This window comes from Muscardinus avellanarius, assembly GCF_963383645.1.
Source record: "Muscardinus avellanarius genome assembly, chromosome: 5".
In the NCBI taxonomy this organism is placed as follows: domain Eukaryota; kingdom Metazoa; phylum Chordata; class Mammalia; order Rodentia; family Gliridae; genus Muscardinus; species Muscardinus avellanarius.
In genome coordinates this window covers 84408008-84433620 of record NC_137790.1, presented here as the reverse complement: position 1 = coordinate 84433620, position 25613 = coordinate 84408008, and positions in this window count along the sequence as shown.

Sequence of the window (25613 nt, the reverse complement as noted above, 5' to 3'; positions counted from 1 at the left end):
AGTTATATTTAGCCTATAAAAACACCATAATCCAGGTTTATTTTTACCAATAATTGTATGGCCTTGACATCTGTGTTTCAGTAAATATTAAATAATAGGGGCAAGTAATGACACTTTGAGGTTTCTCCTTAGTGTTCTTGTCCTACTAGCAGAAAAGGCAAAGTTAATGTTGGTAATCTGATCCAAATCCATCATTCCATCTTGGAATCCATTAAATCAGCTAAGAATTGAATGCTCCCCAGACTGCTGATGGCTCAAGGGCATATGTAGATAGGATTGGGGATGTGGCTAGATAACGCTAGTGCAAGCTATTTTCTCCCTGAAGTTCACATCTAATCACTGAATAACAACCTAATGTTCAGTTGCCATCAATCTCCCTTACATGGATATCCTAAGAAAAAAACTAAGTTATAATTCTAAGATGCTTAGAAACTCATAACTCAAAATATAAAATGTGAAATGAATCTGACAGATTCTGTAGTTCAGCTCCCTAACTTAATTTAGATAAAGAAACTGAGGCTTAAAGAGACTTATTTAAAGGACTTGGCCAAAGACACAGACTCAAGAAGTCTTGGAGCCAGGGCTGGATCCCATATCTCTACTGCTCTTTCATGTTCATTAAAAAAAAAAAACCAACTTTTTTTTTTCCTACAAATTGGAGCTTGGTCCTTGGGTTGCAGTGGATAAATCTTTTGCTAGGCAACCTTGTTGCTAAGCTTTGATTACATCATTCTTGGGCTCAAAACTTTTGTGGCTCTGTGCTGCCCATCCCTAAAACAATGTTCATTTTGTGGCTTTATTTTGGCTCTGTCCAATATATAGGCCACCTCATTAATATATATATGAATTTACTATGGTAGGGAGAGGTATATAGGAAGTCTTGCTTAGGCAGATTTGTTGATCTCTGATACACATCCACCTTGGTTAGTCTTTTCCTGATTTCTCAGTCTCCAGTAGCTCTATTTTGCAATTGCCTGGATGCCACATTCTACATTTCTTCATTCATTTCTTATTTTTTGAAGACCAGTTAACTACTTTTTTTTCACCTCAATAGAGGTCAGAGAAAGTAGAGCTTAAAAATGGGGTCTTCAGTGGAGTTTAACTATGAGCAGAATTTTAGAAAGCAATGCAAGGATCAATACTCTTTTAGGTCAGTCTAGGATTCGCATAGCACCAAGTGGGCCAGTCTTAGGAAGGAGGTGGAAATTGTCCTCCCATAGTTTCCCACAGTCATTCCCAAATCTGCTCCAAGAGCGCCCTCTGCTGTATTGAAGCAGGAGCCAACATCCTCAGCCATCTTGTAAATGGGGCCAATTGTAACTATTGAAAGGATGAAAAGAAGATTGGAGTTTTCATGAGAGAGGGGTTCCCATTCTGGGAGACGCTAAGATACTTCTTTAAATAGCAGCCTCAGATAAGATATGAATGTAGTCTATGAGATCTTCTTGCTTCCCTATTCTCATTCTCTCTACATCAATTTATTTGGTAACTTTAGCCTAAAAGATCATTATGTTGTGAAAAAATAGAAGTTAAAGAGAAAAATGTATTTCAGTGAAATGGCATACAATTAAGACTCTACCTTATTATTGATGTCTAATTGCTGGGTTACCAGGGTAATTTTTTTTTTTTTTTTTTTTTTTTTTTTTTGCGGGTCTGGGATAGAACCCGGGGCATTCGACCTCTGAGCTACACTCCCTGCCCTATTTTTTATTTTTTATTTTGAAACAGGGTCTTACTAACTTGTGAAGGGCCTCACTGAGTAGCTGAGGCTGTCCGCAAACTGAGATCCTCCAGCCTCAGCCTCCCATATGCTGGGATTACAAGTGTGCACAACCATGCCCGGCTTACCAGGGTAATTTATTGAAATAACTCTATTGCTAATCTCATCACTTGTCTGACTAAAACCTTTCATTGCCTACTAAGTTAAGTTCAACATTCTTTACTTATTATTCAAGGTATTTTTATAAATTCATAATTCATTATTTTGTTTGCATTTCATTTATAAAGGCTAATAGCACATTTACATCAAATAAGAACTTTACCCTGATCCACTTTTAGGAATAAAAATATGTTGGAAAAATTTTAAATACATTTGAATGTCAAAGTCATATGTTTCACACTAAAAATCTGGCTCAGCAAACACTTAATCTTTGTATAATTTTGAATAAAGAGAAGATTTTGCTTAACTAATTAGGTTTTTGAACAGAAGCAATAATTGATAGGTTGAATTTTGCCTTTTAACAATGATGTTACTTCTAAAATGTTCTTAGGGAATGAGAAAAAAATGAGACTTTTTGGACATAAAACATTTGGGGGGGCAGGCATGATGGCACACACTTGTAATCTCAGTACTTGGGAGGCTAAGATGGGAATCACAGGTTAGTGACCAGCCTCAACTACTTAGTGAGGCCCTCTGCAACTTAAAGAGACCCTGTTTCAAACTAAAAATTAAAATAGTGCTGGGTGATAACTCAGGGGTAAAAATGCACCTGAGTTCAACCCCCAGTACCAAAAAAATTGAAGGGCTGATGATCTTTGAAGTATCATGTAGGGATAGAGAGAGGCAGCAACTAAAAATATCCTTATTGAATGAACCATAATGTCATAAATGCTAGAATTATGCCTAAGATTGAAGATTAAAGCTTCATAGAACCTTAGAGAAGTCCCTACCATCTCACAACACAAACAATGAAATGAAACCTAGAAAGAATAGTTTTCCCAAAGATGCATGGTCTGTTATTGATGGAGCCCAAATTGGAATCTGAGTTATCCGATTCTCAACCCAGAGCTCTTACCACTACTCAACCTTACTTAAAAAAAATTACAATGTACATTGTAGTCTTACATAATATGTAGTTCAGAATGATGTATATATGTAAAATTACCAGTGCCAATCTCATTATCAAGCATGAGGACAGGGAGGGTGTAGGGTGAAAGCTAAAGGGAGAAGCTCACCAACCTTACTTTTTTATCTTTTATTTTTATTTTTTGCAGTACTGGGTGGGGGGAACCCAGGGGCATTCTACCTCCGAGCTACACCTCCAGACCTATTTCTTATTCTTTATTTTGAAACAGGGCCTGAGTTGCTAAGGGCCTCACTAAGTAGCTGAGGCTGGCTGCAAACTGCCATCCTCCTGTCTCAGCCTCCTGAATGCTGGGATTACCACCGTGTGCCACCACGCTCGGCTCACCAACCTTACTTTTGATTAACTGCCTGCCTTATGATGGCATGAAAAGGTACTTATATGTGAATGCCAAGGTCTAGATGTTTGTTGTCTCTAAAACTCATATTGAAATAATCTCCAAAGTTATATGTTAATGGTATTTGGAGTTGGGGCTGTTAGTAGATAATTAGGATTAAATGAGGTTGTGAAGATCCCATCACTGCATTAGCGGATATATGAGAAGAGGAAGAGAGACCCAAGTTAGCAAGCTTGTTTTGTCTCACTATTTGATGGCTTATACCACCTCGTGATTCTGCAGAGATTCCCCATCAGCCATAATACTTTTACCCATGACCTTGGGCTTCATAGCCTCTAGAATTAAAAAGACATAAAATTTAAAATAAACTACCTGGTCTATGATATTCAGCTAAAGCAACAGAAAGAAATAGTAAGAAATCGCAAAATGCTACTGGAAACTGCTGCTTAAATCTCCATGAAATTAAAGAGTTTTTTTTTTTTTTTTTTTAAACCCAGACTCTGTCCCAGTTCGCTTTATCCTTAAAAGGCTTAGAAATGGGGCATTCAGATTCTTTCCCCATGCTGACCCTTCATTCTGTTTACACGCAGGCTGACCAGATGTTAGGGAAATAAAACAAACATTTGCAACTGTTATCAGGGCTAGGGTGGAGCTCATGAGGTTCCCAAGTTTTGATTCAAACATCGGAACACATTTGATTTTTACTGCTTTGGAGTTCTCTGTCTCCTGCTTCCTCTACAAATCTCAACTTTTGCTACTTCATGTCGAAGCTTGCACTGAGAAATGCCAAGCCAACTAGTCTATCACAACAGTCGTCCAGGTGACTAAGGCAGCCATTGAGCCATTATAATTTGGAGCCTCTCTTTTTTCATCCCCAGCTCACGTTCTTTGATGAAAGGCTGGTGATTCTCCTTGATGAACTGGCAGAGGCTGGAAGAGGTACTATGTAAGAAACGGTGTATCTTAGCAGAGGATGGGGTTTAGGATTGTGTAAGAGCTAGTTTTGATCATGCCTTAGCTATGCACTAGCTCTGTGATTTTGAGTCAGAGACTTTTTTTTTTTTTTTTTTTTACTATCCTTTCTTATTTTTTGAACTACTTATTGAAAGAGTGAATCCAGCTATGGACCCCTAGTTTACAGATAGAGAAATTGAGACATTATTTTTGCTCAGAAGGACACATATCTTAACTGGAGGAAAACAGTTGATTAATGATTAACAGTTTCGGCTAAGACAATGCAATAAGAGAGACATTGAAATTATGTTGGTAGAATCTAGGAATCTAGGTTAGGAACCTCCTTGAAAGAGAAAGAAACTTTGTATGAAAACTCTGTTTCTTATGAATCTTTAAGAACACAACCAAATCTCACATGCTGAAAGAGTTTAGATCTGGTACTACTTGCCAGGTTAGAAGATTTCTCAAATGTCCTCTGGGTTAAAAAATCCAGGACTTTGAGTTCTTTCTTCGGAGAAGAGTAATGTAAAAAGCCTGACCCCTAGTGGTCACCAACTCTGTGTTAGATTGAAGGGGAAAAGACCTAGAAAATGAGGACAACCCAGAATTTGTTTTTGAAATGGAAGCAAATCCTACAAGTTCCCTGGTCAAATTGTCTCTCTTGTTTTACAAACAAGGCTCGGGCTAAGTGAATAAAAGAGTCTTTCTATCATGGGTGATTTTTTAGTAAGGCTTGGAGTGGAACTCCGCAAATTTTGCTGGTGCTCTGAGTTCAGGGTTCCTTTATCTTTCAGCTTCTCTCACCTGCAATGAGCCCTTGCTGATGCAGAGAGAGAGAGAGAGAGAGCAGATAATCACTGGCTGTATTTCAGGGTACAGGGATTTAGCTTTTAGTCTTTCTCTTTCTCCATGTTGAAGAACACCCAATTGCTCAATAGATTTAACCCCCACTTAACCAACTTCACCCCTCCATTCTCATTGTAAAACATTTTGACTGATATCCTTTTGCACACTGGTGCTCATGGATGGAAAGCTACTCTCTAGCATCCCGATCCTGTCATCTCCCATGAACTGAAGTGTGCCTACTATGGAACAGTTGATTTTTCCTCCAAGCCTCGTATTAATGCAAATTATACAACTTGAACATTATGTAAACATATCGAATATGATTGTGAAACTAAGGAGACCTCTTTTCATAAAAATAAATTGATTTATTTTGAAGGGCTCAAGGAGAGAGGTGAGTTTCTGAAAATATCCTCTAAAAAATAGTTTGTGGATTAGACATCTGCAAAAGAATAATGCAAAATTTAAAATCTAGAAGAATTCTGCAAGCTTTTAAACATTTCCTCCTCTAAAGTAAGCAAAACAACAATCAAACACCTGAAACTAGAAATAATAGAGAATATTGTATAGAGTAGTTTATCAAAAAATAAGATCAAGCCGGGTGTGGTGGCACAAGCTTGTAATCCCAGCATTTGGGAAACTGAGACAGGAGGAGCATGGTCCTCGGACAGCCTCAGCTACTTAATGAGGTGCTTTGCAACTCAGTGAGATGCTGTTTCAAAATAAAGAATAAAAAATAGGGTTGGGAGTGAGGCTCGGAAGTGGAATGACTCTGGGTTCCATCCCCAGTACTGCCAAAAAAAAAAAAAATAGATAAAATTTTGGAAATAGAAAATTCATTCTTAAAGAAAGATGGTGGCCTTCCTGGCTGGCAAATGAATGTCTTATGTTAAAATATATGTATCGATATGATTCTCAGCTTTAACCAAATTTTCTGATTAGATAACACTGAACTATAACAAGTGAGCGTTTCCTTAATGAGAGTCAGATATCAAAGTGAAATTCAGGAGAACTGGTTTACTTAATCTCTCCTGATTTCTCAATTCATGGGGGTCTGGTCTTTTAAAAATTCATGTAAGGTCTTTCTTTATTCATGTAGGTCTGTTTTGCAGGCATTTTATACAGACTCTTTTTCCTTTGACAGTAAGCTTTGCCTCAGAGCCAGGCACCATTAAGCTTTCAAACCATTTATTATTCAATGTTTGTTCACATTAGCAAACCAGTTATATCCACAGACATAGCATTCAATGTCTAAATCTCAAAAGTATAGGACCACATATGTGATACTTCTTTGCCCTGGCCTTGACTTCTGGGGCATGCATGCGATAGAAACAAGACGAATGTGCACAGATGTTTACTGCAGCCCTACATATAGCAGCAAAACACTATTAATACCTTAAATATTTAGCAACAAGAAAGAATTTCATTGTGATATTCAAGCCAAATATCATTTAGTAGATATTACTTGTTATTTATACAGTTGAGAAAAATGATGATTATAATTTATAGCAATAAGGAAACACGTTCATGATGGTATATGACGTGAGGAAAAGCACAAAATGGAGTCAGTCTCATGATTACAAACATAGTAAACAAATGTATGAAATTGATGAACTGGGGAATATTTGGGGTTTGCAACTTTTGCCAACTTTTCATCTATGTTTCATTCTTTTAATGATTGTAAACCTCACATTATATAACAACTTATCACTTTCTCAACTTATCCTCAGTGTCCTGGGAGACCATGAAGTGTTTGGGGTTTGACTTGGTGTTGCCGAGAACCACAGAATCACCTTTTAGAGGAGAGAAGACTTGGTGCAACATGAGCTCACTTCCCTCTAGATGGATGGAATTAGGCTGCCTTTGAGGCCATGAGAATATATTAAACTCTTTGCTAGCAATTTACTTTGAATAAACTACAAATCCACACCTATCTCAGTTTCTTCACATTCTCAGTAGAATGTTATAATAAAATAATCTATGCTTTTTTTCAGTATTAGGGGTGGAAACCAAGATCATTCTACCTCTGAGCTACACTTCCCAGCCCTATATTTTATTCTTTATTTTGAAAAAGAGTCTTACTGCACTGCAAAGGGCTCACTAACTAGTAGCTAAGGCTGTCTGTGAACTATGATCCTCCTGTCTCAGCCTCCCAAATGCTGGGATTACAAGCATGCACCACCACACCCAGCTTGAGGTTTGTTTTAAAGTTTAACTAATATAAATACAATATGTGGCATAGAGTAAGCTCTCAATAAATACTCATTGTCAGTAGTATAAGTGTTAGGGATTGAGTCAGAATTCAGACTTTCTGACATTCTTACTGGTGAATTATATCATACCACATCACAGATCTTTCATCTAAATCCAGGCTAGCATCCTTTGCTTTGGTGAGTTTTGGATCAGAAAAGCCTGTTCCAATAATGTTAAGGATACTCTGACTTTGCGCTCATGCCTATCAGGCAACCAACAGCATCATACTCTGCAGATAAGACTAGGTTTTAAAACTGTTGGGGATATCGTAAGGAAAGGCATCTACTAAACTGAAACAAAAGCCTCAAACAAGACAACTGGGCTAAATTCCTCCAACCATGTAAGTCCTGCTGGAGTTCTCATTCAGTCTCTGCTTTTATGAGCCTATTTTCTTATTGGAGATGTGCAGTTAGTCCTTGTGTAGATGTGAAATGAATTGCCACATGTAAAGGGATACAAAATTCAAAGTGGACATTTCATTTTAAAAATTATTTTATTTAAAAAAACATGTATCTATGTGAGTGATGTCTGCATGTGTGCTTCTCCCATCTTGTACTCCATTAAGATGTATGACTGCAATGCACAAATAACAAATTTAAAAATATGTAGTTTGTTCTATGTAGTGGGCATTATTCCAATGGGTTGTACAAAAGTTAATTCATTAGACAGATTCTTCTGAGCAATCAACTGATGTAGGCTCTGTGTTATTATTGCTTTACCTCAAATCACAGAGCTGCAGGCGGGACTCTGAGGCTTGAACTTGGGCAGTCTAAATTGGTTCTGTGAGACCCTTGTGCTGCTTCATTATCACAAAAAGTGCTTGGGCTTAAAAGTAAAGAAGCAAAGGTTCTGGCATCTGTTCTTTTTTCTTAAAAGGTCAATTCAATCTAATGTGGTCTAATTCAGTGCAATCATATTCAGTTCAACCCTACCCAATTCAATTCATCTTAACTGGGGAAATACCTTCATAAACATTTAGTTTGTGCCAGAAGCGGTGGCACTCAGCACTCTAAGAGTAACAGAGAGGAATAGGACCTGAGAAATGTGGATTTTTATATTTTAAGATATATTAAAATAATGATAAAATGTGGAATGGATAAGGATAGGAAAAAAAAAACAAGTACCAAATCTGAAAGGGTGAGAGTCAGAGTAAGTGTGCTTTGTAAACTCTCTCTTCTCTCATGGAACAAAAACTGGCCCACCCAAGAGAGCAGACAGGGAATCCCTGGAACCTGCTTCATGTGGGTAGAGAGCTGAAAGATAGGTACTCTGGACCCCTGAAAAACAAATGGGCTAGGACTGGACTTGAGCCTCAATGCTGCGGTGACTTCCTCCTACTCATTTGGCCAGTGTGGCAAGCAGCCTTTGATGACCATTTTAAGCTAAGATGCAGGACTTCTGTGGCCTGGCATGTTTCTTGTTCTAGCTCCCTCAGTAAGCATTCCAAAGAAAATACGCAAATGGGTGTAGAACTACTATCTTTTGACTATTCAAAGAAATAGCCTACATAAGGCAACTTGCATAGCATCTGGCCCATAACTGGTACACAGGAAGTATAAATATCATTGTAAACCTCTGTGATCTGACCTTGTTCCCATTGTTCCCTCTAAGAAAGCCAGGTCAAATGGTCCACAATCCTGAATCCTTTGTCTTGTTTAAGAAGCTTCATCTTCCTGTTCCAAGAAGAAAAGTGGGACAGACTAGGCTACAGTCATGCTCCTGCTTGTCCAGCGGTCACACTGTATGGAATCTGCATATTCCCTGTGGGTAAACTGTTCCCTTACACAACACCTTTGACGCTACACTATTAAAAGAACTTGTGTATTAAAATTTGAGGTATGTGTAAGTACCTCATAATTAACTGCTGTCTATTTAACCAGACAGCTCTAGCAAGTTAATTTGATGTCTGTTACGAGACTTAATAATTGTCAGTGATTTTTTTAAAAACAATTTACTGGTATAATCATTAACTACTCCTAGATTATCTTGTCAAATTGATAATTAAATGCCTCAAAAATTCATTACAGAGTCAGTATATTAATAGGAATATAATTAAGTAATGTTTGCTTATGTAATCTAGAGTTTATTACCTGTACACTTATTTATTTTTCCTACACTTATTAAATCTTTCTAGGAGCCTCTTCAAAATCAATAGAAAACCAAGAGTCAATAAATAGCTTATTAGATCTAAATAAGTAACTTAATTGAGAGACTGAAATAAATGTGAATTGTACATATATGTGGAGAGGGAGAACAAATTATTCTTATTTCATGTAAGATTATCATTTGGGAAAATCTCCTTTCTTTTCTTCTTCCATTTCCTCCTGAATCTATTCATCTAACCATCCATCCATCTATTCATCCTTCCTTCCCTCAAACTTTCTGTCTCTTTTTCTCCCTCTCATTTTCTCTCCCTTCTTTCTTTCTTTTTACCTTAAACTTTCAACTGCCTGCTATGTGCCAGTTATTATGTAAGATATTCAGGATATCTTTGGCATGATTCCAATCTAAAGCAGTAAAGAAGAGAATATTTATCAGTGTTCCCTTATGGTAACAAATACCTTGGATAAATCAACGTAAACAGAGGAAAGATTTATTTGAGCTCATAGTTAGAGTCCATGGTCAGTCGATCTACTGCCTTTGGGCCTGTGGTGAGGCACTACAGCACGGTGGGAGCACATGATAGAGGAAGCTCCTTACCTCATGGCAGCTGGGAGAGAGAGAGAGAGAGAGAGAGAGAGAGAGAGAGAGAGAGAGAGAGAGAGAGAGAGAGAAGCTGACAGAGAGGAAGAGACTGGCTCCCCACAACTCCATTGAAGGACACCCTCTCGTGACCTGTCCTGCTAGGCCCTACCTATTAAAGGTTCCAGTGCTTTCCACTATTGCCAAACTGAGAATCAAGCCTTTAACACATGGACCTTTGGGAGACATTGCAGATTTAAACTATAGCAGAGATAGACCTGTAAAAAAAATTGCAATGAAATATGCTTAATACTACCCTGGAGGTACATGCACAGAGCTAAGGGGACACAGGAAGGAACAACTGAGTAAACCTGTAGTTGGGGGAGATTTCTCAGAGGAGGTAACATTTGCACTTGTCAGAGAATACAAAGTAGGAGATCACCAGGGAGAAAAAGCCAGAAAAGGGCATTCCAGGGAGTGGGCACAGGATGTGCAACAGCCTGTAGTGTAGACCAGGAAGGAGATGAACTATTTAGGAGTGAGATGGGAAGAATGAATTTTAAGCTGAAGAATTTCATGATCAGAAAAGTATTTTTGGAAAATATCCTTAGAGGATAGCAAAAGGATTTGGTAGTATGTATTCTAATGATGCCTAGTGGCTTGCTCTGGTATCCTTGAATTCTTAAAATATCTATTCACACTGCAGTTGGCCTGGCCCTACCCTTCCCCACACCTCCTCCTGTTGAGCATCACATGCCCTGGGTTTTGCAGTTTGTGCTGGATTTTTGCTCTGCTGCCACTATAAAGGTATTTAGACTTGTCAGGTAACATATTCAAACTTTGATACTGGTAAGAAAGATTATAATAAATTTCAACCTGGGACTCCTAAAAAGAGGTATTCATAGTTCATTCTAGTCATTTCCAGAAATCTTGGGTGTATACCCAAGACAACAGAAATCAAATTTAAAGATATTTGATTATATGAACAATACTGGATAAAATTTAGAGGACAATGGGCCTTACATTAATAACTTTGAGTTCTTGAGGCTTTATATAGAATCTGGTTATTCATGACTTTTTTCTTCATGACCACTAAGACATACACTATCAGTTATAATATTTTTTGTTCCTCACCAAATGCCAATCACCATAAACATAGCTCTTTGCCTGGATTTGACCCTGGCTACATGGGTTTGTCTTCTGGTGAAGAAGGGAAAGAAGAAGATAAGGTGGGAATAAAAACATTCTGGTATGTATGCATGCATGTATTTACGTATATTTATTTATTTACTTACTTAATTATTTATTTTGTGGTACTGAGGATGGAACCCAGGGGCTTTCTACCTCCGTGCTACACTCCCAGACCTATTTTATATTTTTATTTGCTACTGAGAGCCTCACTAAGTAGCTGAGGTTGGCTTCAAAGCTGCTTGATCCTCCTATCTCAGCCTCCCAAGTACTGAGATTACAAGCGTACGCCACCACACCTGGCATATACTGGTATTTAAAAACATATTAACTATAGTCAGCAAATAAAATGTATTAAAAGTGTCTCAAAACCTTTTGAGTCTTTCTTCATGCTTAGAAATCAGTTTCATATCCTAGTGCTATTCGTAAGCTTGAGCCCATAGAAGAATCTGTGTGGAGGACTCTTCTTGCTCTGAGAAATAAGCATGGTGTGTTTCTGATATCTGTCTGTGCTAGGCCTCCTTAAGTGATATGAATTGTGACCAGTAATGTTTTAAAATGACCAAGTTGCCTGGTGTGGTGGTGCACGCTTGTAATCCCAGTACCTGGGAGGCTGAGATAGGAGGATCACACAGGTTCGAAGCCAGCCTTAGCCACTTAGTGAGGCCCTCAGTAACTTAGTGAGACCTTGTTTCAAATAAAATATAAAATAGGTTGCGGCTTTAGCCCGGATGTAGAAGGCCCCTGTGCTCCATCCCCAGTACCACTAAATAAATAAATAAATAAATAAATAAATAAATAAATATAAAATGACCAAGTTGATGACCTTAAGTTATTGTGTGGGTACAAAACTCTCTAAACTCTGAGTATGAAAGTGCTTAGATGTGAAAAAAGCTACTACTCTAATTACAAAGTTCCTATATTTGAAAAAAAAGTATATATTTGTGGAAAGCAGAAATTTTTACACCCTTGATCTGAGGTGTCTTAGAAAAAGCTTGTGGCTTTGACCAAAAAAAAAAAAAATTTCAATTTCTCAAAGCTTTGGACCAAGTTGCTAGATGGTATGTTCTTGAGGTTAGATGTTAGTGAAGCCTGGGTGTGGATCTGATGACCTGCTATTTACTAACTGAATTACTTTAGTAAGTTTATGGCAGTCCTTTCTCTTGGGGCCTCAGTTTCCTCATATGTAAAATAAGGATATAAGTTCCAGGCCCACCCATCTCAAACCAGAGCTGGTAGGATCAAATGACACTCTGGAGGTTAAATATCTCCTCAGCAGGTCATAAAGTCTCATGTAAATGTGAGGGATAGTATTAGAATTAGATTTTAAAAAGGCAGTACATATCTCAGAGGAAAAATATTCAAGTATTCAAGGCATATGGTTAGAATTGAGTGCTGTCTTCCTTCAGAACCAAGTTTCTAGGTCCTGATCTTATTTTCTGAGAGGGGATGCTATTTCCAAGTGCAGTTATTCTAGTTGTCTGTTTTCTTGACTGTATCCTCAGATAGGCTATAAGGTCTAGTGTTGGGGTCTGCTTAACTGCCAGACAGAACTTCCGTCGAATTAAGTACATGTAGGGCCAAGCATGTTGATGTCTGCACAACCGCCTGACAGAACTTCTGATGAATCAGCTACATGTAGCATCCAGCGCAGGTCTGCACAACCGCCTGAACTTCCAATGAATGAATCTGTAACATGTAGCACCGAGCGGATATGGAGGGCATAACTACTCTCCTTGCCCCCGCTAGCCCAATTTGGTAATGTTGAGCCTTATTGGCTCAAATAATGCTTCCGTGCTCGTGAACCTCTTGTGCACTGGATAATGATTGGCTGCAAGTTATGTACTTTACACATGCAAGGGTGACCTTTAGCCTGATAGGTTAGAATTTCCTGTTGGAAATCCCCCTTGCGGTTTTTTGCTTTAAATTGGGTTGCCTGAGAGAAATAAATGAGATCCTGCTTGACATGTCTCCCGGATCTGTGTGCTGTTGTTCGGGGCCGTCAGTACTCATCATCTACTTAGCCCCGCCGCTGTTGGGCTGGCCCCAACAGTCTAGAAGAGTAAGGACTGTGCCAACTGTAGTAGTACAGTACAGTGGTTAGATGCACAGGACATATTTAGAGACAGGTAAATTGGCCAGGCCTATTCTCTAGCTTTGCTACTAATCCACAAGGTGATTTGGGGAATTTTTTTTGTGTGTGGTACTGCGGATGGAGCCCAGGGACATTCTACCTCCGAGCTCCACCCCCAGCCCTATTTTTTATTCTTTGCTTTAAAAAAAGGTCTCACTAAGTTGTGGAGGGCCTCACTAAGTAGCTGAGGCTGGCTGCAAACCTGTGATCCTCCTGTCTCAATCTCCCAAGTACTGGGATTATAAGCATGTACCACCACACCCAGCTGGGGAAAATTTTTGAATCTCCTCAAGTTCTAGTTCTGGTTTTCTCATCTATAAGAAGAGATGACAAATATGCCACATAGTGATATAAAAAGATTGAATGAGTTAGTGCATGTAAAATATGAGATGAAGAATGTGCTCAGGCAATGCTGGGTCTTTGTTGTTATTGTTGCTGCTGTTGTCATTTCTCTCATATCTCTAGTGCCAGGAACAACATTCAGCACATTATAGTGAAAAAATAAATAACGAGAGAATACAAAGGAAAGTACTTGTCCCAGAAGATACAACTGGGCTAATAATCCTAAAAGTCAGAAAGCAAAACAAAACAAAAACAAAACCAAGAAAGGATTGAATGATGTGGGCTGGGCTTGCCAACTCTGGGCTTAATGTGATGATTTGTCTTTACTAATAACAAAAGAACTCCTGACATCCTCATAATTTGTAATGCGGTAAAGCACTTTGGAGTTTACAAAGACTTTTTTTCAGGCTAGTATCTTATTTTCCCACACCAACTTATAGAAAGGTATTATTATACTACCCACTTCACAGATAAGGAAATTGAAGTTCCCAGAGGGGAAAATATCTTGCCCAAACATCACACGTCTGGTAAACAGAGGTGCTAAAATGAGAACTTTGGTTTCCTGCTAGTTGTTTCTTCCAACCTCTGGGGAAAGACCCAAGGTTAACCCCCCTACACACATACTGAGGTCTGGGTCCCTGATAGTGGTAGTAGAGGAATGCATTCTATAGAATGGATTGGTTTCTCTCCCTGCTTCCGTATTAAAGTTAGGGGTGTAGCCTCTAGTAAATATGACTGTTCAGAGACTTCCATTAAGAATCTCTCACCTACCGGGCGTGGTGGCGCACCCTTGTAATCCCAGTGCATGGGAGGCTGAGAGGAGGATGGCACAAGTTCGAAGCCAGCTTCAGCTACTTAGTGAGGCTCTCAGCAACTTAGTGAGACCCTGTTTCCAAATAAAGTATAAAATAGGGCTGGGTGTATAGCCCGGAGGTAGAAAAGCCCCTGGGTTTCACCCCCAGCACCACACACACACACACACACACACACACACACACACACACACAAGAATCTCTCACCTATGAGTTTAAGCCCTTGTGAACCATATTAACAACTCTGTATGTCTTTTAATGTTAAATCCTAATCTCTTTGGCATATGAAATGTGCTTCACCATTATAGTGCTGCATTTCCCCACAAGAGCTTGAAGGAGTACATTAGGTGATCTGCAGGTCTTTCAACGTCATTCAAACAACCTAGACATAGAAGTATAATTAATTGTACCATTGCTCAACTTCACAGATTCTCCAGATTGCCTGTAGAGAAAATAATTTTTCTTAATAATTCTGAGCTTCCAATAATGATTTCTGAGAATTATTAGCCAATTACAAAATCAGCATGTTTACCCACTACTTATACTTTTCTCCAGTGCCATTCTCTGACAACCCTCTGCAGTATTGCCTGTCTTTCCTGTGACCCAGTACTATCCTGCTTCTTCTAAACCTCTTGCCTGGCCTCTTATTATTCTTTCAGAATCTTTCTTCTCTACATTATAACTTCAAACACTTCCCTAAGTCTGCACATATGTCCTCTATACTTTCTTCTCCATTTCTCTCTCCTATTATCTGCCCTGGGGCCAATATTTGTGATAGGCACTGGGTATACAAAGAAAAAGAAAACAGAGTATCTAACCTTAGGGAACCCATGGTTTAAAAGAGGGGAAATGGATATGAAAAAAAATCTCTCTAAGTTTAATAAACTAGTTGAGTGGAAGGAGAAGAATAGTAAAAGGAAAGGAAAGAAAAGTCTCTATGGAAGGAGTCTTTGGGGATGTTTTAGGAGATGAGTAGATGCTCCTCGTTTGGATGAGTAAAGAAAATACATTTGAAATAAGGCTACAGCTTGTACAAAGGAGCCAGAGGAAGAAACTTGGAGTTTTCTTTTTCAAATATAAAAAATAGAAATAATAATATTTATCTTGCAATGTGATTGTGAGCACAAGCAATAATGTTCATAAACAGAGGCTGCCACTTAGTTGATAGCCAATGAATAAATAATAATTATAACAATCCCCTTGCTCTTTCCAACCTTGTTTCCTTTCTTCGAAAAAAGATGTAAGTGGACTAAAATTTTTTTAAAGGCTTTCCAGATATCACATACCAAGATGCCTTAAAATCCTCCACGCAATTTAACATATGCTTTCCTAACAGTGGCCACGCCTCAGCATCTTTTCCCTCTTATTACACAAATAGTTTACTCTAAGGAACCGTCAGTTTTACTGTCAAAATTAATGCTGCCTTATTAGTATTTCTCAGCACCGAATGAAATATCAGGGTTTTATATCATTTAACTTTAAATAAGAAACAAACAAAATAATGACTACTTTCTGGAATAATTTTTGATAATTAAAAGATAATGCATATGATGATGCTTTGTAAAATAAAACATGAAAGTAAGAATTTTATATTGCTTTTATTTTCTGTATCTGTATTTATCAGGATTCCTTTGGTTAAAACTAACAGAAATAAAAAAGTAGGTTAAGTAAAACACACAGACACACATGCACACACACTTGCACAGACACACACACACACACACACATATATACTTTGGGCACATAACTGAATAATTGCAACAGGTGTTAAAAAAAGAAAATCATAAATATGCTCCTTCTCTCTTATCAGCTCTGTTTCCTTTGTTTGATTTCTTTATTTAGGCATCTCTCTTTCTTGGTGTCTCTTAGTATCCATAGGTTTGTATTTTATTAGTTCAATAAACTTAACCAAATTTTTGATTTTTGCCCCCAAATAATTTTGGTAAGAACCTCAAAAGTGACCCTCAATGGACTGCCATGTGCCTATCTAGTACTCAGTTATTATGGCTGCCAGTGTTATTTTATGTGCCAATAGGCTACACCACTACTGGCACTTAAGAGAATAAGGTAAGTGTCTTATAAATCTTGTACTTATATTGGGTAGGGAGGTTTCCTCAAGGAGAGTGAACTGTTGTTGCCAGAATATGTGGAAATAGACTCTGGAAAGGCCCCGACTGCAGCATCCACCTGGGCAGCCTCATCACTGGAAGCCTCAAGAGCTGAAAAGAGGGGCTGCTCTTTTGGCTCTATGGCATTGCATGCATCGGAATGGGGCTGTGATGTCTTGCAACCCATGCCCCATGAGGCATGCCGAGGTCTTGGACAATGAGTTTAAAAGAAGACAAATTGTGGAAAGTTCCAAAATAGGTTCACTCACGGGGTCTATATTGGGAGTTTGACCAGCTCAACAGGTAATTGCTTTGATGTTGTTGATGTCAAGCTGGCTCAATGTCTTCTCATACTGGCATTGCTGAGCGTGAGAGTGAGAGAAACAGAGTGTTCTGAAACCATATTTTTAAACAAAGTCTTTAAAAATAAAGCATTCATTCATTTGAATACCTGTCTAAAAGCGAGAGGCCTGGGAAGGGTTCACCCCAGGACGAGCTCAGCTCAGCGCTATGGAGCCAGGCTGCCTGGAGCAGGAAAGGGCAGAGCCTGAAACCACAGGAGAGCATTGTCTCCTGCACTGAGGCTGGCTGCTCCCCTCCCAGGAGCCTCCGCCCAGCCCAGCAGCTTCCAGCCTGTTGGTGTCTTTTCTTGTGGGCAGAGGTGAGTGGAGGGGAGGTGCTCATCAGGGTGCCTTGTTCCCTCTGTTCTAGTTTTGAGGCAGCTGGCCCTATTAGTTAGATTCTGGTCAGAATTTTGCAAGGGGCTCAGTCAGAAAAAACAAAACCAGAAATGGACCTGACTTGGTGTTGTTGCTACTTTGAGAAAGTGGACTAGGTTAAGCGGCCAGCAGGTCTTCAGTGCGCCTTTCTCCCCTTCTCCACCTTCCTATCCTAATTTCCTTTCCCATCAACCTTTTCTCCTCTTTGCCCACTCTCCTAGGATAAATTCCACTTGCAGACAGCATTTATATAGCTATTACTCTTATTCTTATTTTGTATTTGGGTGTGGTGGTACATTCCTATAATCCTAGTACTTGGGAGTCTAAGACAAGAAGATTGCAAGTTCACAGACAGTTTTGGCAACTTAGTGAGACCCAGTTTCAAAAAAAATAAAATAGGGCTGGGGTGTAGCTCAGAAGTATAATGTCCCTGGGTTCAACACCTAGTACACAAAATCAACCATTCAACCAACCAACAATTAACCCAGGGAAGGCAGTGGTTCTTACCCTGCTTTCTCCCCCATCCCAGGAATATCTGCTAATTTGGTAATTCAAGGCAGGCAGGAGAAAAAACTTCTGCAGGGCATCCATAGACCACTGTTTATGAGAAAGGTTGTATTTGAGTTACAACTTAAAGACTACCCATTGAGGTAGCATGTGTCAACCTGGCAAATGAGCCAAGGACACCAGCATGGCTACCAGACAGGCTTGAGCTTTGTGCACCAGTGTCTACCTCACTTGCTAATGGGCTGTAGTTCCATCCTCAGAGCTCAGTTAATTCAAGTTTGCATAAACTGCTGTTAGCTTGGCTGCCAACAGATGAATATAACACTGAAAACAGCATTTTTAGGAGCAGAAACAGTGACTGCCATGGGCAGGCTGAGTGAATATGGAGAGAAATACAGGTTTGGTGACTTGGTAAAAAGAGAGGATGTAGAAAAAATAGAGCACTACCATGAATCCCTGATAACTACAAATCCACAGCAATATGAGTTGAGTGAGAAGTCGTGTGATCCTTTAAATTTAGACTCCTCTGGAATGTCATTGTATAAATATGATGTCAGTAAATACAGTGACAGCCTAGAGCATCTCCCCCCCAAGGCTAAGTCACATTCTTTATGCTTTGTTTTGGAAGATAGACAAATGCATGACAGATTGTAAAAAGAGTTATCCCAATTGAGTTAAATAAAGTTTGTATTAAAATCATAGACCATCAGCACTTGGAATGGTATGATCTAGACAAGGAATAATTTATTTTGTTCTAGTAAATTCAAAAGTTCTGTGCATCACTCTATGACCATCTTCAGTCTCCTTATCATCCCTCTGCCTCCCACAGTCTAAGGTTTCTTTTGCTTTTCCTTTGATGGGAGATTTCAGCAGCTCCTCGTTTGGCACACAGCCTCTGTGGATACCTCATTGGCAGCATTTTCAATAGAGCAATTTTGGGTAGGGGAGAAGATCTGCCTTGGAAGCTAGGAACTGGGGCATTGGCTTCCTGCCAAAGAGCTAGACATTTTAGAAAAGTTGGTTCTCTTCTCTGTGCTTCTAATTTCACATTTGGAAAATGGGCACAATAATCCTTATTCATGGAGACGTTGTGAAACCAAAGATATAAATGGATGTATGCATGTTTGGTAAACTGAGCAGTAGTTCATTCTCAGTCTCTGCAAAGCACTTCTAACTACCCCCACCCCTAGTTACCATTTGCATATGTATCCATCTCTCTCACTTATGTATTAATATATTTGAGGTTATTTTTCTTGTGTGTCTCTGTGTTTTTCCTCTATCGCCCTGAGGGTAGGCTATACTGAAGGGCTCTGCAGGTCAGCGTGCTATATAATCCTGGGGAAGAGCGCTATTCATAGACTGTGGTGTAAATATGGTTCTCTCAGGCTGTGTGATACAGAGACTTAACCAAAGGGCCTATCATGCTGGTGATTTTGTTATACATTAACAGGCTTTTTCCACTTTTAATATCCTATCTGTACCTACTTCTTCCTACTCAAACCCTCATGGTGATTTCATAGCATCTGGGAAATAATGGAGTCCAACTGCTGTTTGGTTCTTGATGGGTTTAACGATATCCACTTCCCAGGATTGCTAAATGGGGAACCAAAATGCCCCATGTAAGCATGCAGGCACAGACCCTGTCTCTGTTAGGTGCTCAAAAACAATGCATGCATCTGAAACCTTGGTGACAAGTTGCCTACCCCTCTTGCTCTTTGGTAATACTTTTCATTGGTAGTAGTTCTGACATAGAACCTTTTGACTTTTAATGAAATAAATGTCTCGCTTTGTGTAACTGTCCCCTATAAAACCCCTGGGTAAGGAAGACATGTCTTCCTGTTTCACTGGCCTCCGCACTGAGGTCCCCAGTGAAGAAGGACAGCGGAAAGCTGCTGTGGTCAGAGAACTGAGGAACCAGACAAGGCTCTATGGTTATGCACTTTTTTATTTCTTTATTTATTACTGTTGCAGCTAATGTTTTTACAATCATGTTATTTTGTGGCATATTTGAAAAAAATGCATTATAAGCCAAATTTGCTTCAAATGTACTCTTGAGTTAGAGAAGGTTTGCATAGGGAGCGAGCCAGTGATGGGGAGGAGAAGGCAGCAGAGTTGTTGCAAAACATTATATAATTGATATATCTGTTAGAGATCCTTTCTTTGTAATTAGTCAACTCAAGGCAGATGGAGAAATAAGAACTGAAAAAGCATCGTAGGCTCATATATAGCAGTAAGAATAGAATCTGCACCCTCAGAAATGAAGCAAGAAGGCGCTACCCTGGGACCAGGGGAAGGCAACCCAAGAGGAGGCTTCCTTCCTGCCTAAAGACTCCCAAGTGCCCAAACTGTGTCTTTAGAGCAACTTTAGAAGAGGGTAGAGTTTGCTTGCAGAGAGAGAAAGGGTAGATAATAAATTAATTCATAAATATTACTAGGGCACATACTTCACATTAGTTTTCAAATATTTTAATAAAAACAAAAACCTAATTTTCAGACATTAGCTAAAAAGGATCCCCAGAGAAACCTGTCTTTTAAGTCCATTTTCTTTCTTTCTCACCCTCAGGCACCAGGAGGCTCTTCTTCGCCTGTTGTTGGAGAAGCCCATTTTGACTGTGTTCAAGTTTGTTCTTGTATTATTCCATCTGGTGGCTCCCCAAACCACTTTCCTTTTTTATTCTCCTTGTAAATATTTATATAAGAAGGTTCTTGCAACGGCGGGATCCTATATTGGTGGGTTGGCGCGCGGCAGAATCTTGATGTGTTTTATTCCTTTTATGAACAATTTGGTTAAGTGGATTCCCTCTCAGTTCATTAAAAAAAAAAACCTTTCATTTTAATAACATCAGAAACTAAATGGCATCAGTGGGAAAAATAAGTTTGTAATATACAGCCTCGAGTGGCAATCTCTGAGCCAGTCGGTGGTTGTTAGTGGTTGATGCAAGAACTGGTGACTGTAGTTCGAGGCCGGCATGTGGCATGCATTTAAAAGCCTTATGTCCCTGGTCAGGTTAGAATCTCTGGAGTTTTCTGGGTCAGCTGGATGCAAGAGAGATCAGATAACTGGATCAGGAGATCAAGAATTGGTTCCCAAACTTTATACACCAGCTCGCCTTGCCTCCTTCCCTAAGGCTCTGCCTTTGTTTGCTTTGTCTTCTCTGCCCTCCCCCGTGACAAGTTCATCCTTGCCCAGTGCTTTAACTGACACCTTTCTATAGCTGATAGTCAAACCTCTTTCATTAGCTTTGCTCTCTCTTCTGAGCCCTGGTTCTGTATCTCAGCTCTTTTAGACATTTTAAACAAGATTGCTATCATAACCCTAACTCAGCAGGACCAGAGCTAACCTCATCTTATTCTGGACCTGGGCCCACTCTTGCTCCTGTGACTGTGATCTCCATTTCATCCAACCTGCATCATCCTCCCAGACAGTGCATTACCACATCTGCCACTTGGGCATCCCTCCCCACCTTGCCACAAATCTAATCCTTTACCAAGTGTTTTTGGTTTCAGCACCTCAAAATGACTTGCCTGGGTACATATTTGATATAGCCGCTGCTACCACACCGGGTTTCTTTTTGTGTTACACACTCCTTTATTTATATGCTCCTTCAATGCATGTATTGATTAGGTATCTCCTGTATGCTAGACATCTAGTATGTGCTGATGATACAGAAGTGAACAAGACAGCAGAATGTGAACCTGTTCCTATAGGTGAAGATGCACACCAGAAATAATGATAAAACAATACTTTTATTGATCCATTGATCAATCCATTGATCTGCTTATGCAACTTTCCTTCTCAAATTCCATCAGTGTCCCTCATCATGACCTACCCATCCCATTGCAGGTCATCTATTTTTAGTCCTGTGCCACATAATGACATTTTGGTCAATGATGGGCTGCATAGACAACCATGGCCATGTAAGGTTCTATAGCTTACTAGTGTATTACAAGATTCTATATCTTGTACATAAGATTATATCATAGCCATCTCTTTTGTGAAGTATGCTGATATTCATATGACAGTAACATCATCTAATGTGCATTCCGCAGAACCCGTTACTGTTGTTAAGCCTGCATGACTGGTGACTGCATTCACTCCATCATTTAAACTGTTTTGTGCTTCTCTTCACACCATGCTCTTTATTATCTCCAGGCCCTTGCTGACGTGGTTCCTCTTCCTCCCAGTGTCCTCGTTTGACCTCACTACACCCAGCTGTTCTCTACTTAGCTAATTGAAGAGACACCTGGATTAGGTGTCCACACTCCTAGGAAGGCCTCTCCACTCCTCATGGAAGCTTTGCAGAACATACTTGCCAGCTTATTCTCTGCCCCCTCATCCTGCCCATTAGGCAAGTCTTCACTCTTTTTAGCATTTGATTCTGATTCATCTGGCCATAAAGGCTTGGTTCTGTGACATGCGCTTTAACCTAAACTTAGTGATTAGAGCAAGTCTTCCTGGAAGCAAAGTCCCCATTTCCCCAAACACATAGCCTTTGATCTGACCATTCTGTAGGGTCTTTGTTGCCCTTGACTGGGGTAGAGAGGGCCTCCTTCAAGCTGCAGTCCACAGAAGCTACTATTACCAGGGCTGGTCACTACTGGATTATTCTAGATTTAGAATATGCAAAAGAGACCTTTTCCATATGAGCATTTAGTATGTGACCTATAATAAAAACCATAAAGCAGAATGGCAGCAACTTCATAATAAGTATTACTCTTCTCTGTTCTGTCATTTTTTTAATCCAGTTTGCAGATGGGAAAGACAAAGTCTGCATATCTTGTCAATATTTTAATGATTTTTTTTTTTTTTGCGGTACTGGGGCATTCTACCTCTGAGCTACACCCCCAGCCCTATATTTTATTCTTTATTTTGAAACCAGATTTCACGAGTTGCAAAGGGCCTCTCCAAGTAGCTGAGGCTGTCCTTGAACCACAATCCTCTGGTTTCAGCCTCCCAAATGCTGGCATTACAAGCCTGCGCCACCACTACCGGCTCATATTTTAATGAATTAGAAGAGATGATAGAGATAGTAGAAATCAGTTTATAAATGCAAATTCCAAGCCAGGCATGGTGGCACATGTGTGTGATCCTAGTACTTGGGAGGCTGAGACAGGAGGATTGTGGGTTGGAGGACAGCTTCAGCAAAGTAGTGAGACTCTCATCAATCTCATGAGACTGTTTAAAAATAAAAATAAAATAGGACGGGGGGCATAGCTCAGAGGTAGAATGCTCCTGGTCTCGATCCTCAGTACCACAAAAAATCAAATGCAAATTCTGATATTTAATCTTCTGGATTTGCACTGTTGCAATTAAAATTGATTATAGCCATCATGTTTTGTCCAGTTAGTCTGCTATACTTTGACTCCTTTATATTTAGTGTCTTCTCACCCCATCTTTTTTTTTTTTTTTAAGAAAAATCTCAGCATTACTGAGAAGGTTGGAGTGTCTGCTGGAGAGATACTGCACAGCATCAGAGAACAGCCCAGACTGTTGAGCAACACCTGACTGCAGCTGGACCCAAGACGGATGGGCCTGAGTTTTGAGAAAGACTGCACATTCTCCCTGCTGGAAAGACAGACATCATTTCGGGAAATATTCAATAAAAAGTTTTTGAAACACAGAGTCCCATTCATGTCAGGAGGGACTGAAAGGAACTGTTTTCCCTCTTAAGGCTCAGCTCACTTTGGAAGGATGCTATTTAATGTAATCCAGAACTGATTATTTTGTTGATCATGTTTCAAAACCCCTGCCCTTTAAACAAGTTCCCAGAGTAAATTGAGTGCAATTGTGGGAAGCCTGACTTCTTAAAGAAAAGTCTTGTTATATTTGGACATTGGAAGGAGAGGATGACAGGAGAGGGTGCATGGAAACCTGCCCGAAGACCCAAAAATCAAAGGAGTTGGGGGTGGGGTAGAATGAATAGAGCAAAGAAAGACTACAATTCTGGGTCGGAAACTCTTGCTGAATGAGTCATTCTGCAGGACAAATAAAACCTCACTCATCACCCGGTCTTCCTTCTCTGTAGTGAGAGAAGCAAATGGCGAGGCTCTGGAAAAACATCAGCAGCTTCTTGTAGCATCTGTAGGTGGGGAAGTTTTCCAAACCACAGAGAGGGCTGTGAACGCACTTAGTTACCGGGGCTCCAGTTTTTTCTCAGCCAAATAGGAAGAATCTCCAAATTGACCTTGGAAAAACATACCTTTTGAAGGAAAAAAATATTGTAAGTTCCCCTGTGTATTTGTATTAAGAGATTTAAAAAAAGAATCAAATGCTTTGCTTTCCAGTTTTCCATGAAAAGAGCTTCAATGCTCTCAGAGGCACAGTGGTAGAAACCTTAGACTGGGATTTGCAAGGCTGTGGGGAGGGCTTAGGCTTTGTCCCTCTTTAATGAATACAAGGTCATCTACATAGTATAACTATATTCTAATTAAAAAGCCCAAGGGGGAAAGCATTTTTGCCACTCCTTTCAGCAAAGATTGCAATTAGCATTTTTATGAAGAACATAAACTCTGTGTATCAAAGATGCACTTTTATTACTTTGAAACTGGCTCGAATAAACATCCCACAAACGTTTGGCTCTTTTGCTTCCAGGAGGAGGCCAATTAAAACAAGGTCTGTCTAACTGCCAGTCCCTACCCACCCTTCAGCTAGGCAACAACAATACTGAGATGGTAGTGCTGGCGCCCTCAAAAGTGGCTTTTCAGTTATTGGGCACCTGGAAGGAAAATAATCATTTTTTGGCTCTCTTCACAAAAACAAAAATATAAAAAGACCAACACACACACACACACACACACACACACACACACACACACACACACACAAGCTGAAGGCTTATTTTGCTTCTCCCTCCCCATTCCCGCTATAAAGTGCACGGTTCAGACAGATGACTTAACTTCCCAGCAAGTGTGTCAGTTGTTGTCCCTGTTCTTCTATCTCTGGAGCAACAAGGCTGAAGGGAGAGGGAGAGTAGACTGTGCCTCGCTGGCGCCAGCCTGCTTTTATACGAGGTGATTATGCTGTATTAGCCTGTGCCTGTGGACTGCATTCTGGAGCAGAGCTTCACGGTGGTGCATTCTCCCAGTGGCTACCAACTGGCCATTAAGTTTGATGTTATTTCTTTAGGTGTTGTCTCATCTTAAGGAGGAGGACTTGCTATCATTGGGTGGGGGCAGAAAATGGAAAGTGTGTGGCTGGTCTAGGATTAACCTTCATTCAGTTTTACAGGTCAGCTAAAGGAGTCTTGCTAAATTATTTAGTCCCCAATATACACAATAAACAATCTTGAACTGGATTCAGTTTCAAGACTCAGTTTTTTTTTCCAGTGGAAATGACACTAAACACAGGTCTATAAATAAATTCTGTTTCATGAATATTTTTGAGTGGAGGGATTAATATGCCAAAGTGTGGGGGAATACTTCTGTCCAATGACTTTAGATACCATGGAGTATGTATTTCTAGTTGTATTAGCTTTTGAATTGCTGGGACCAAAGTAACTGAGAAGAGCAACTTAGAGGAGGAAAGGTTTATTTGGGATCATGGTTTGAGAGGTTCAGTCCATGGTTAGCTGGCTCCAAGGCAGGAACATCAAAGAGCAGTGGAAGCAGAGAGAGAGAAAGGGGCGGAGGACAGACCAGGCCACACTCCCAATGCCCTACTTTCCTCAGCCATACCCTGCTTGTTTATATTTCCACCCTGTAAGCCCATTCAAATTTTTACTATATCAATGAACTTATTTATGAATGAGATTAGAGGCCTGATTCCATTTTTTTACATCTTTAAATATTGATGCATAGGCAACACAGGAGCTTTTCTAGGTGACATTCCATATTCAAACCATAATACCAGTGACTAGTGTACTACTATTCA